This window comes from Nelumbo lutea, chromosome 3 (genome assembly GCF_056320005.1).
Source record: "Nelumbo lutea isolate HS-2025 chromosome 3, American lotus-T2T, whole genome shotgun sequence".
NCBI classification, from domain to species: domain Eukaryota; kingdom Viridiplantae; phylum Streptophyta; class Magnoliopsida; order Proteales; family Nelumbonaceae; genus Nelumbo; species Nelumbo lutea.
In genome coordinates, this window is record NC_142686.1 from 1,033,959 (window position 1) to 1,049,095 (window position 15,137).

Below are 15,137 nucleotides of genomic sequence, written 5' to 3' on the forward strand. Positions count from 1 at the left end.
AGAAAAATAGAAAATAAAATAGTCTTTTTAATATATTCTTTACCGATTTCTGACGATTGTGCATTTCAAAAATGTCCAAATGCTTTAAATAAATTCTTAAATTATAAGGTATGTTTGTATCCACTTAGTAAATCATAAGGCTAGTTTAAATATTTAACCCTTAATTAATTAAGAAGTGTTGCCCTGCCGGTGTTGGATATGCTCGAACATCGATCAATACATTATCATAGTATTCTGGTGTTGACGAGAGTGTCGACCAGATTTTCAAAGATTGTCCTATAACAAAGCAGAATTGGAGGCTAGCGGATCTTTTGGAAAAATTGGAGTCCATAAACAGCTGGTGGCTAAAGATGGGCCAAACAATCCACTATGATACTGATAGAGAGAAAATCGGTATTATTTTGTGGTTTGTGTGGAAAAACAGAAATAATAAAATCTCTAACGATAAAAGCAACGATTCTTCTTGGATTCTTCAGCAGCAAGTTCTCTCTTACAAAGAGTTGGGGATGTCTTGGACTAGACCAGTCCATCAGCATCGAGGGAGACTCTCTCATTGTCATTTCATGCCTTGAAAAGAAAATCAAGACTCTGTGGGGAATTAAAATCATCATCGACGATTGTGAAAAGCTTGCGGGGAAGCTGAATCGTAGAGCAATGTATTCTCATGCATTGAATGGCACACAAAACTCTCAAAGCAAACTCCCCTCTCATCCTAAGCCCCTCCTCTCTCTCTCTCTCTTTCTCTCTCTCTCTAAGAATTTGGATTTCATTTACTGATGCGATCTTTGGCCTAGGCTTGTATACGTAGCTCCTCTTTATTCTACCAAAAACATACATTATGTTAGTGTTTGATTTTCTTTTTTTTTTTGTGTGAAAATTTGTATCCATTTCTGATTGATCAAGCAAGACGAAGAGATGCCCTCATTTCCTCGAAGACAAACAAGCACATTCTGACGAAATATGAAGTGAAGTAGATGGGTGAGAGAGAATCCCATAAGGCCATAATGCATTCATTTTCCTTCAAAATATCAATATATGATATGAAATGCTGATGCCGGCCCCCAGCTAGTTAGCTGCTTTTAGCCGTATACGTCAAGCTACTAGTTGACGAGTCACATAATTCAACAGAAATCCGATATGTGGCAATAGAGGAGAAATTGCATACAGCCTTATTGGGTTTCAGGCTGCTTTAAGCTTCGCGTGCACGAAACGTTGGCATGATTGTGGAGTATGTTAGTAATATGATTAATATTCTATCTATTAAATTAAAAAGACAAACTAGCTAGGGCTTAGGGGATTGAATGAGGTAATCAACGTGCAATCTACAGGAATCCCCAAATGACCATAAATTTTCTCTTCTCTTTTTCTTATCCTGTGGAGGATATTCTATTTCTTCCTAGTCGATCGATTCACCTTAAAATTAAATTCAGAAATCTATACTTTGGCTACTAATTAAAGACTAATTAATTAAATTCTATCTAGCCATGTGCAATTAACCTCTCCACATTTGCCATCTCCCACCGAATATATCCACGCACTAATTATATTGCCTTTAATCCACTACCTTTTGACTGTCTTCAACATATATAAATAATATTGAACCAAAGATGATCGAGTAGTATATTAATTTTTTATTTTGATATATAGATGATCGGGGTTATATTAATTGGTGTCATTCAGCCTTCATCTGGACACATTATTCCCCCCTTAACATACGGTCAAGTGGGTAAGGATGGACAGATGTAAAGCCAATCGCCGCACTCTAAAAAGAAAAAATGAAAAGCCATCTACCTAGAGATAATATTCTTTCTTTACACTCCTGGGGTCATGGTCATTGATTGGTCTTTAATTAACCACCTTTAATTCACGTATTTTGTCATGCTAACTTTAACCCACATCTTTATAGAAAGTCACCCAGTTATATGCCCCATCCTATGCTATTCTCCTCCCATTTATTTCCTCATCGCCTATTACTCTTGTCTTTTGTAGTGATGGGTGAAGTTTTCACCAGAAAAATATATATTATTAATATTAATAAATTGAAAAACTACAAACGGGTGAAGCTTGTCGCTATTGTTATTTGTTGGCCTCCCCTGCTCCCTTTTAACTTAATTTCTAATGACCCTAGCTATTCGAGTAATATCTAATCTAAAGTGACCGAACAAAATCATTCTTAGTGGAGATAAGCATGAATCAATGGGACCTAGTATTAATCCATTTCTTTAGTCCGCTGATGATGAGAGGTCTCTTGTCTATAAATGGTTAATTTTTCCATCGATCAGAGAGGGAGACTGAGCCCATAACTTCTTAATTAGTTCTTCACTTTAAAGCTTGATCCAAGATGTGGAGGAAGAAGAAGAAGAAAAAGAAGAAAGTGAGTAGCCATAATTTATTTGTACAGGAACAGGACGACATCCTCTAAGCAATTGAGGGTGATATGGCAAGTCAGTCATATAGGCAAAGGGAAGGCCACGCCTTTCTTCATGTTTTTTTCCTCTTTTTTTTTTGTTCTTCTTTGTGTGTTTGTTTTTTTTTTTTTTTTCCTTCGTAACCTGAATCAACGTCCTAGTTATATATACTAAGTACTGGCACTGTATTTTATTCCTTTTTCTTTCTTCTTCTTTTTTTATTTATGTGCGTGAATCAGTGTGGTTCAGGATGCCTCGCCTGTATCATTCAGAATAATTAACGAGGCATTGACCTTGCCGTAGGTTCTGGTACGTGATAATTGGGCAGTGATCGACCAAGCAAACAAGTGAGTAGAGATTTTCATTCATCTTCACCTAGTACCTAGCCGGATTTGCTATTTCCAAGCATACTTCAATCTCGAATTAATTTCTTGGTGGAGGCATTTGGTGCATAGTTGTATACTGCTCTCCATGTAAAGAGCGTTCTCTCTCTCTCTCTGAACAATTCATAACCGAAGCCTGATCAGAGAACTTTCTGTTTTAGCATAAGAGGAACGCAGTGGCAAGGGGCAACTAGGACCTTGGCTTGATTGTGAGAAGAAATCAGCTACACAATGGAAGAGTAGCCCTGCGCTAAAACCGTGAGATCACGGCCTTTGATGCATTTTTGTGGTCTCACATGGCCTATGATTAATTCAAATTAAAGTAGGGCCATAAGCTCTAGCAGTTAATATGAGAGCCGTGATCCACAGCTGTCATTATTTGAAATTTATTTTATACAAAAAGCAAAGAATCCGATTTCCGACATACCACCGAATATTGTTTACCAAAGAAAGAAAAAGGAGTACCACAGAATATAAACTTCTACATGGATTGCGAATTTGCGAGTTAAGAGTTCGGCTTCAGTAGGCACCCTTAGTCACGGCACCGTTTGCGCAATTGGAGGACGCGTTAAATGTTTCATGCCGTTAGTTAAGCAAAACCTATTTTTTGATTATTCGTTCTTTTCTCCCTCTTTCCTAATCCCCATTCACCCGGCGGCGACTTAACATCTATTATCGCCGGCGACAAATAACCATTACCGGCAAACGGATCAACCTTAGGGAGAGGTTTCTGCTTAAAGCCTTTTGCAGACGGAACTTTATGCTTGTGTCGCCGTCGAAGACTTGACACAGGTGGGTACCAACGTCTAGTGAGTAAATGCTGGTGAGTGAAGTCAGGTGTTGCAGGATTAAGTCCAGAGGGATGGTCTTGGGGCGGTGGGCTGGCGGTGCAGAGAGTTGTCGGTGAGTGAATACGAGTGTCATCGGCTAACAACTCTCTGTTGCAGTGGAACTGGAAAAATACCCTAATATAAGATGGGAGACTAGAAGAGGAAACGAGGTCGAAAGCCCAAGAAACCAGCTGTTGAAACTATGGACCTCCAAATGAACAACACCGGAGCCACTTCATCGACCATGTTAGGATTACAATTAGTAATTGAATTCGGAGTCTTTGTTGTAATTGAATCACGAGTCTCCGATACCTCTTATCCTTGTACATCTTCTTATCTTTGTAAACATAGGATCTCGACTGTATATATTTCGGCATTCTGAGTAAATAAAATAATGAAAGTAAAAGCCAGAGAAGCTTTGGTTTTTCATGGTATCAGAGCCAGGGCACTCTGGAGATCAACGGCGGCAGCGACGATCGATCAGCGGCGACTTCGAACCAGTGATCAGTGGCGATTTTGGATCAGCGATCAGCGACGACAACGTTCTGCGTTGTGCTTCAGTCCGGCATTGTGTTTTTCAGACAAGCGGTGGCACTTCGGTGATGTGATCAGCGGCGACTTCGGATCAGCGATTAGCGGCGACAGCGTTCTGCCCTGTGGTTTTTCAGTCCGGCGCTATGCAACGATCGATCAGCGGCGACTTCGAACCAGTGATCAGCGGCGACTTCGGATCAGCGATCAGCGGCGACAAAGTTCTGCGTTGTACTTTTCAGTCCGGCGCTGTGTTTTTCGGACAAGCGGCGGCACTTCGGTGATCGTCGTCTCCTTCGACTTCGAACTAGTGATCAGCGGCGACTTCGGATCAGCGATTAGCGGCGACAGCGTTCTGCCCTGTGGTTTCAGTCCGGCGCTGTGTTTTTTGGACAAGCGGCGGCACTTCGGTGATCGTCGTCTCCTTCGGTGAACAGCGGCGGCACTTCTTCTGGTTTCGGACCAGTGATCAACTGCGCTGTGTTTTTTTTTTCGGCACTTCGGTGATCATCATCTCCTTCGGAGAACAGCGGCAGCATTTCTTCTGGTTTATGAAGTATCACTGTTCATCGTTTTCGGCACTTCGAGTTCTTCCGGCGAATCAACGTTCTGCGGCAGTTTCTCTTCAGCGGCACCAACGCTATACTCGACATGGCTGAAAACAAAGGATCGAAGAAATTCAGCTTCATCATCGATCAGTGAAACAACCTTTGGAATTTTCAGTGGAATTAAAAAATTGGTGGATAAATTTACGTTCAACCGTAATATACACAAAGATTGAGCGATTTTCTGTTGGTAATGGACCACCAGTCCAACAACTCAAATCCGAACCGGCGAATTACAAACAAAGAGGTTTGATGATTCTAAATTACCATGGTAAATTCAAGATGATATGGGAGGAATTGGGATTATGGGACTAGATGACATGGTCTATGGAGGTGTGCATTCGCATATACTCAGTACGGAACCCTTGCCAAATTTGAATTGAGCCTATGCTATAGTGGTTCAAGAAGAGCAAGTTCATATTATGACACGCGCAAAGGAAGAGAAAGTTGAAGTTGTGGCCTTCGCAGCCCACAGGCCACGTTGTAGAGTCTTGTTTCCAACTGATCGGCTACCCTGAATGGCGGGGTGATCGGTCGAAAAATAATACCCGTGGAACAGGCCGAGGGCGTGGTGGATAGAAACAACGAACAGGGGCAGAAGGAAAAGGTCATGACAACCAAGCTAAGGCCAATACAGCCAAAGCCTCTGCACAAGGCAATACGTCTCAAGGAGAATCAATCGATGCACCCAAGATAAGGGTTGTGATGTATGCTTCCGAGCTAAACAATGTCCGAAAGAGTTTGCTCCTAGTAATAATAAAGTATTCAATATTTTTGAGTTAGTTCATTGTGATTTGTGGGGTCCTTATAGAATTGCAGCTTCTTGTGGTGCACATTATTTTCTTGACCATAGTGGACGATTTTTCTAAAGGAGTTTGGATTTATCTTCTGATTGGTAAGAAGGAAGTGGAACGAGTCATTCGAATTTTTTTTGCTATGGTTCAAAGGCAATTTAACAAACCTGTCAAGGTGATTCGTACTGACAATGGGACTGAGTTTGTCTGCTTGGCTGGTTATTTTGCTGAAAGTGGCATTATTCATCAAACCACTTGTGTCGGGACCTCTCAACAAAACGGGAGGGTTGAACACAAGCACCGCCACATACTCAATGTTGCCCGCGCCTTGCGCTTTCAAGCTAGCTTGCCTATTGATCTTTGGGGGGAATGTGTCTTGATCACATGTTATCTGATCAATCGGACACCGTCCATTCTGTTAAAGGGAAAGACTCCCTATGAAATGTTATTTGGGCGACCTCCTTCTTATGATAATGTGCGAGCCTTTGGTTGCTTAGCATATGCACACAATCCTGGTCATGGAGGGGATAAATTTGTTAGTCGAAGCAGACGGTGTGTTTTTGTCGGGTATCCTTTTGGGAAGAAATGATAGAGCTTATATGTTTTAGAGTCTGGTATGCTCTTTGCTTCCAGAGATATTACTTTCTTTGAGCATGAATTCTCGTATGCACACAAAGAGGATGCACGGCCAAACAAAGCACAAGATTGTGAAATAAGTGGGACAGATAAGGTGTTGGTACCATCCACTTCTTCCCCTGGACTTGCAAATGGCGAGACGGAGACTAGCCGGCAAAATGAACTCGCAGAAAAGGAGTTTGTGTAGAAGAAGGAACCCACGTAGACCCGAATACCAATGCACCCATGCATCCTTCTGACGTCACCACAGAAAATGCAAGCGAAAACAGACCTGACGTCAAGGGGTGGCAATGTTGAGCAACAACAGCACTCTGATACTCATTTGGGGCATGGGCATCGACAGAAACAGCAATCCACAAGGTTAAGAGACTATGTGCTTCACACCACACAGCGCTTGAGTCCCTCTCCGCGTCCCTTTGCAAGCTCACTCGGCCAATCACATTCTGCAGGTAGTCATTATCCCATAGATAACTATGTGAACTGTAACAAATTTTCTTGTCGACATCGTGCTTTCTTGGTAGCTATCACTGCAAGAGTTGAACCCACTTCTTTTGCTGAAGCTGTAAAGGATGAAAAATGGAGGGATGCTATGCAGAAAGAAATACAAGCACTTGAAAATAATCAAACATGGACTGTGGAGCCTTTGCCATCCGAAAAATGAGCCATAAGATGCAAATGGGTTTATCGAATCAAGTATAACGCTGATGGGACAATGGAAAGATATAAAGCTCGTCTCGTGGTTTTTGGGAACAAGCAAGTTGAGGGAATTGATTATAATGAAACTTTTGCCCCAGTTGCAAAAATGGTTATTGTCCGTACCTTCCTTGCAATCGCAGCAGCTAGAAATTGGGAGCTTCATCAAATGGACATACATAACGCATACTTGCATGATGATCTACATGAGAAAGTCTACATGCGAATGCTTCCGAGTTTTTAGTCAGATAAACCATGTATGGTGTGTCGGTTGCAAAAATCTCTGTACGGCTTGAAACAAGCGCCGAGATGTTGATTTGCTAAATTAATCGTAGCCTTGAAGACATATGGGTTTCAACAATCATGTTCGGATTACTCCCTCTTCACCTTTCGTCAGGATAGGGTGCATGTGCTTGTTCTTGTATATGTGGACGATATTATCGTGTCAGGTAATGATCGTATGACAATTCAAGTCTTCAAGAAATATTTGAGTGACTGCTTCCATATGAAAGACTTGGGATCATTGAAATATTTTTTGGGCATTGAAGTTGCCAGAAACTCAATAGGAATTTTTCTGTCACAACGAAAGTATGCTTTGGATATTATCTCTGAAGTTGGTTTACTTGGTGCAAAACCTGCTCATTTTCCTCTGGAGCAGAATTACAATCTTGCCTTGACAGACGGGGCCCTCTTGTCTAATCCTGAGCAATACAGACGCTTGGTGGGGAGGCTTATTTATCTCTCAGCAACGCGTCCAGAGTTGTCTTATTATGTGCATGTTCTGTCCCAATTCATGCAACAACCGCAAGAAAGACATTGGGAGGCTGCATTGTGAGTGGTGCGCTACTTGAAAGGAAATCCTGGTCAAGGAATTCTCTTGCGTTCAGATTGTAACTTGTAGTTATATGCATGGTGTGATTCAGACTGGGCGAGCTACCCTTTGTCCCGACGTTCTCTGTCTGGGTGGTTTGTTATGCTTGGGAAATCGCCGATTTCTTGGAAAACTAATAAACAACACACTGTGACTCGTTCTTCAGCGGAAGCAAAGTATCGGTCTATGGCCACAGCCACATGTGAATTGAAATGGCTGAAGGGATTGTTATTGGCTCTTGGAGTTACGCATTCAAACCCAATGCGTTTATATTGTGACAGTTAGGCAGCTTGCATATTGCCGCAAACCCAGTGTTTTATGAGCGTACGAAATATATTGAAGTTGATTGCCATTTTGCATGGGATGAGATTCAAAATGGCTACTTGAAGCTTTTGCAAGTGGAACTTGATGCTTGCATCGCTGCCGAAGACTTAGCATAGGTAGGTGTCGATGTCTATTGAGTCAATGCCGGTGAGTGAACTAAGGTGCTGCAGAATTGAGTACAGAGTAGGGGTGTAAATGGATCGAATTCAAAATGGCTACATACGTCCTGCTTATGTATCGACTACCATTCAGCTGGCTAACATTTTTACAAAGGCATTGGGTCGCAAAGAATTTGAGTACTTTCTCCGCAAGTTGGACATTCACAATCTGCATGCTCCAACTTGAGGGGAGGGGGTGTTAGGATTACAATTCGTAATTGAATTCAGAGTCTCTGTTGTAATTTAATCAGGAGTCTCCGATAGCTCTTATCCTTGTAAACATAGGATCTCGACTGTATATATTTCGACATTCTGAGTAAATAAAATAATGAAAGTAAAAATCAGAGAAGAGGTTGTAGACATAGGATCTCGACTGTATATATATCGGCATTCTGAGTAAATAAAATAATGAAAGTAAAAACTAGAGAAGCTCTGGTTTTTCAGATCGATGACATTTTTTCCATCAGCAATGTTGAAATCGAAGAGGTCAATCCTCCCACTGCCCGCAAGGGATGGGGTTGACCTCACAAAGCTGCAAAGCATGCCGAGAAAGCTGATACGAGTGTCGTCGCTTCTCCAGTGAGAGAGACTTCTTAGACGGTCGAGAATAATGGAGAGTGTGTCATTGCTGTCTCTGTCGTTGGAGATCTTGCAAGACATAGTTCAATTATTGAGCCATCACCCCGATGGGAAAATGTAGTCAAGGTAGTCCCTTCCATGGATGCGGTTGTTAAGGTATTTTGTGTTCACACAGAGCCCAATTTCTCACTCCCATGGCAGCGGAAGAGGCAGTATAGTTCCAGTAGTAGTGGCTTCATTATTAGTGGGTGGAAGGTATTGCTGAATGCGCATTCTGTGGAGCATCACACCCAAGTGAAGCTCAATAAACGGGGGTCTGACACCAAGTATTTGGCAACAGTGTTAGCCATTGGGACCGGGGAGTAGAACTTTGCATGTAGAGAGTTGCTAATTGGGGGCCTACATCTGGGTGCAGAGACCCCACCAGACTGTTGTGAAGCTTTTGCAAGTGGAATTTGATGCTTGCATCGCTGCCGAAGACTTAGCATAGGTAGGTGTCGATGTCTAGTGAGTCAATGCCGGTGAGTGAACTAAGGTGCTGCAGAATTGAGTACAGAGTAGGGGTGTAAATGGATCGAATTCAAATCCGATCAGGCAATGTCAGAATTCGAATCCAATTAAAAAATTCGATTTGATATCCAACGGATATTGAAAATTAATATTCGAATTCGAATCTGATTAAATATTTGAATATTCGATTTGATTCAAATTTAACTAATTAATTATTTTAGGTAATTAATAAATATTTTATTTATATAAAATATATAAATGTATAAATTATTTATATAATTTAATTATTATATGTATAAATTAGAGAAATTGTCTAAAACTCACCATGACTTTTTAACATTTCTCTTAAACTCACCACACCTTTTCAAAACATCTAAAACTCACTATGTTAGTAAGTTTTTATTTTCCAAAACTCACCTTCCATTAGTGTACTATTAATGTTTCTTAACAGAGGTATCCATGTCAGCATAAATAACAATTTTTATAACCAAATCACCCTTGAATGGCGAGTTAGAGGAAAAATGGTCTTTTTCATTTTTCAATTTTCATTTTTTTTATATTTTTAGTGTTTTGTTATAATTTATGTTTCTTTACATTTTTCTATTTTCTACCATCTATAAAATTTCCTGTATTTTTTGTTACTTATTTACAATTTCAATGTTTTTATTTATAATTTTGGCCTTTTTTCTACAATTTTTATTTTTTGATTATGTTTTTCAATTTCTATAGTTTCTATAATTTGAAAATAATTTTTTATTTTGTGTGCAATTTCTATAATTTTTTATATTTTTTGTAATTTCTGTGTTTTTATATTTAAAAATATTTTTTGAACTTTTCCTTTTTTTCATGCCTAAATATTAAATATATGTATATATTTTATATTTTTCTATGAAGGCTAAAATGGTAATATATTAACAACCATTAGTCTCTTTAACGTCAAATTAGTAATATGGTGAGTTTTAGACATTTTGAAAATTTTTGGTGAATTTAAGAGAAATGATGAAAACTCATGGTGAGTTTTTGACAATTTCCCTATAAATTATATAAAACATTTAAAAATTTTATATATTATATATAAGAATTAAATAATTGATCAAGTTCGGATATTTATCGAATTGAATCAGGTCATATCCGAATTCTACCGATTAAATATTTGAATTATCCAAATCCGATTCGGTTATGCCGAATCTCGTTTTCGAAATTAGATTTTTGAATACCGTTGACACCCCTAGTCCAGAGGGATGGTCTTGGGGCGGTGGGCTGGCGGTGCACCACTGGCAACAGAAGGCCCGATTTGCTCTTTCTCCTTTATCGATGAGGTTGTCGTTGTGGCAGGAGTCTGAGATGATGGTGAAGCTTGCTCCCTTTGGCAAGCGATTCACAAGGTGTCGGAACAGGAGAGTGTTCCAGATCTCAGCAATGACAAAACAGAGAACATAATAAGAGGAAAAAGGAGGGAAGACAAAAGAGAGAGAAAGAGGAGAGAGAGAGAGAGAGAGAGAGAGAGAGAGAGAGAGAGGCTAGAGGTGGAGGTCTGAAATAGGAGAGAATCCACCGCTGGTTCACCGTAGCTGTCAAGGGAGAGGAGAGGATGTTGTTAAGTAACGGCGTGAAGCATCCTCGTGTGCTTCAACCATTTACACGAATTCGCGTGTCCTCCAATTGTGTGAACAATGCCCTAACTGAGGGTACCTGAACTGAAGCCGAATTCGCGAGTTAACCCTTTTACTGCGGAGATGGACCAAAAAGACTTGGCAATATTGGAAAGGGGTATGTATGGAATCTATTTGAACTTGCCCACATGCATGCACAAGATATACCACTTAATATGTGTTGGGAATTGGAGTCACAAAAATTTGGAAGAAAAGCTCTGAGCCATGTTTAAAGATATTGTCATTAAAACGTTATTTGCCCCCACTCAGTTTTGTTGAATTTGTTGATGGGTTACAAGCAAATTTGTTCCTACGATACAATAAAACATTGGGTGAGAATCTGCAATCGGCAAAGTTGAAGAGTCTTCATAGAAACCTTTTGTGAGACAGTAGCAGATCGAACTTAAGAGAGACAGGAGTGATTTTTTCAAAAAATTGTGTATTCATTTGCTTGATTGACACTATATATAATTTTTTGAAGAATCATCTTGAAGAGGAAGGTGTTGGTTCAGAAAAGGCTCTTTGTAGAGTTACAAATTCAAATTTTATGACTATTAAAAGTTAGTTAATAGTTAATGACTACTAACTTCTAAATAATGCCTCTTGATCACACCTGATAAAATCGTGACCATTGGATTTTCTTAAAACATCAATGGTCATACTTCAGCCTCTCACACACGCACACACAAATAAAAATAATAATGCCTTACGTGAACCACACGGGTACAAGTAAAGTATGTCTCTAAAGCACCTCATTGCAATGCACACACACGCATGAATGTACATGTTGTGTGGTAGCAAGCCACCATACTCTCTTCTTATAAATCTAAAGAGTGTAAATAAGTTCCTATTTAAAAACTCAAAACATGTTTTTTAATTTTCCTATGTGGAATAAGTAAAAGATTGATTTTAGTGAAAGATTTAAAAACTATTTCCAAAATGTATGTGTAGGTGTATTTTCATGTAATTAATCAATGAAATCACATTAGATTTAATCTCTAATGAGATTAAAATCCAACAATACGTTAAACCAATTAGCATGTTGGCTTACACATTAGTTGCAATGTACTTGAATCCACTACCCCAATTCACGAAAAAATAGTGTTTCGGACTGTTTGGCTTGGGAATTGTTCAAGCAATAGGGTCGATTTCACTCTTAATTTGTATTTTGCTGAAAAACCATTTACTTAGTTAGCAATCCGCTGGTCCAGGTGGTCAAACGATTGACCCATTCGATTTAGACAATGATATTTGGCTATTTTTATTTTAATTAATTTTTTTTTATTTGCAACAATCCGTCCATTCGATCCATACAATCAATCCACTGATGGTTCCGAATCAGTTTTAAAACATTTCTAAAAAAGTTACCTCTTACTAAAAATTGACTTTTCACAACATTTGTTTTGGATGTTGGCAACGTTTAATCCAAATATATCTAAAAATTCACGACTAGACATGTTCATGGGCCCGGTAGCTCGATAGGCTGGCCCCCAGACGGGCTTGAGCTTGCGTTTTAGCCCGTGGGGCTTGACCTTGGGCCTAAAAGCCCGAGCCCAACTATTTTATGGGCCAAGCTCGAGATTTGTTAAAAAAACTTGGCCCGACCCAACTTTTATATAAGTTAAACCCTAAATTCCTAAACTGCCTAACCCTAACCCTAACTTCTTAAAACTTTTATTTTCATTCTCCTTTCTCACTCTCACTCTTAGAAGCGGCTCTCATTTCTCCCTCTCAACTCTCAAAACTGGCAAACCTAGCCGCACCTGCGAACTTAGGCACTGGCGGCCGGTGCCATTAGAACTAGTCATCTCTCTCTTCGGCGATGATCTCTCTCTCCAACTGGCACCATTTTCATCTTCTTTCTTCTCATTCTCAATTATCTCTCTTCTTATAACTATGTCTTCTATCTTCTCAGTTCTCTCTCTAATCGGCGCCACCAGAACCCAGGCGCACCGTTTTCATTCTACGAACTTAGGCACTGGCGGCTGGCGCCACCAGATCTAGATCGCCTCTCTCTCTCTAGCCGATACTGGTTTGTTCATGCTTTTAGAGAGGCTAATAGACCAGTTGATAATCTCTCTAGTCGGCGCCACTTGCGAACTCAGGCCTAAAAAATTTATATTAATGAAGAGCAAAAACCCAGCATGACATAGCCCATGAACATATCTTCGCAACAAATACTTCTCAGGGCATTTGTTTTGGGTTTTAAGCCTTTTGTGGAAAACATGCATTTTTCACTCTTCTAATATTATAACCAATGATCACTATGCATACGGCCTTGGGTTTCATTAACTTGAAGATCATAAGTCGTCAAAAAATTGCTCCATTCATGGTTGATCTAAGAAAGAGATGCCCGCCATTATCTTGACTTAGGTGAATGTTGGAATTATAAATGGTTTAGTTGAAGTAGCGGCTATCCTTGGGGTTTTGTTTATTATATCCACGAGATTAAATCTCTCTATAATACCCCTAATATCTGGTTTGTTCATGCTTTTAGAGAGGCTAATAGACCAGCTGATAATCTTGCTTAGTAATGAAATATGGCATTAAACACAGTGCTTTTAAGTTAAATTTAAGGTCTCATTTTGTTCGTGGAAATAAGGGTCTGGAATTTGAATTTGAATGAGTCATTCTGATTCTAATTATTTGGTTGGGTAGAACTGGAATATTATTCTTATTCGTGGTGGAATGATATTCCTCCATTTGAAAGAATGATTATTCCGTCTCCCTTTTTTGGAGAATGAAATCACATTCCAACTGATTCTAATTTCCATTTTAATTCTTATCCGAACCAAATAAATTATAAAAATAGAGCATTCCAATTCCAACTACAAACCCAAGTTTAATGGGTTGGTTTCCAATCTTTAGGGCATTAGCTTTTAGCCCCCTTGATGAACAAATGATGATTCTACATTGCTATTCTACTTGATTTTTTTTTTCTTTTCTTTTTGTGACACTACAAATTAGTTATTCGATAGACTGGATTAATTGTTCTTAGGCCTAAATTAATCAACTCAGTATCACTAATAGTCTTAGGTCGGTTTGATTCAAGCTGGAGCATACCTAGTAAGATCCCTGATGAATGAGCTTTAGCTACTCGATCACAGTTAGAAAATGGTACGACAGGCCCAAAGTTGAAATTTGTTTGGATAAATATCACGAAACCGAACGGCGAGTCTACAGCAAAATTGCATTATACTCATTTTTGGCAAAATATTCTATATTCATAAGCTGTGATCCCGTAACTTTTTCTCAGTGTTTTTAAACCGCTGTTGACCCAAATGATTGGACAGTTTGAATCAGAAATTGATAAAAGTATCGGTTTCGTTTTAGTGCCGATTGAACGGTCTCGTATTAATAACCATTGAATTGGTCAGCAAACCATTTAACCAAACAATCTGATCGTTGAATCATTCGACCTAGGCAATGGTTTGCAGTCTAATGCGTTCTATTTAAAATTTTCAAAAAAATAAATAAAAAAATAAAGTAAAACATAGAGAGGCAAGATTGATGTCAGATCTGAGAGAGAGATCTAAGAGAGGCATCGCCACTGCAGGTCACCCACACTTTTGCTTCTTCCCTCCTCTTCCTTCATGTTCTTATTCTTCTCTTTTCCCTTCTCTGAGCCGACAGACGTTACAAACCCTTTTTTCACTCTTGTTCTCATGCGGTCATGCCCCTTTCTTATAACAATTATATCCCATCCTACCCTAATATTATAATCCAATGGGTAGGATTAGATATATATAATTGAAACGTTTGAATCACTTGACTCAAATAGTCGAACTGTCGACTTCAAAACCAGTGGTCAAAATGATTCATTTTCTAAAAAAACTTGATTTTTAGAAGTTCAGGCTCTTAAAGTGCCACCATCCGAAAATATAGGGTATCTCCTGTATTTGCCTTTTTTCAATGGATCATCCAATTTTTTTCTTTATTCTTTTGAAGCCAGTAAGGCAATTCCATTCAACAATAAAGTCTAATACAAGTCATGTTCCTTTTTGCTAGTAGAATACAAGAAATCAGAGCAAATGGACCAAATGAAACAGGTATTAATCAAGCAGCCCAGTTGAGCAAGAATTGAATAACTAGGGTGAAACCATGCATTAGGTGTCGTGCAGCCCGCAATAAAGCCAAGAAGGTTCTCACTATAGCCAATTAGC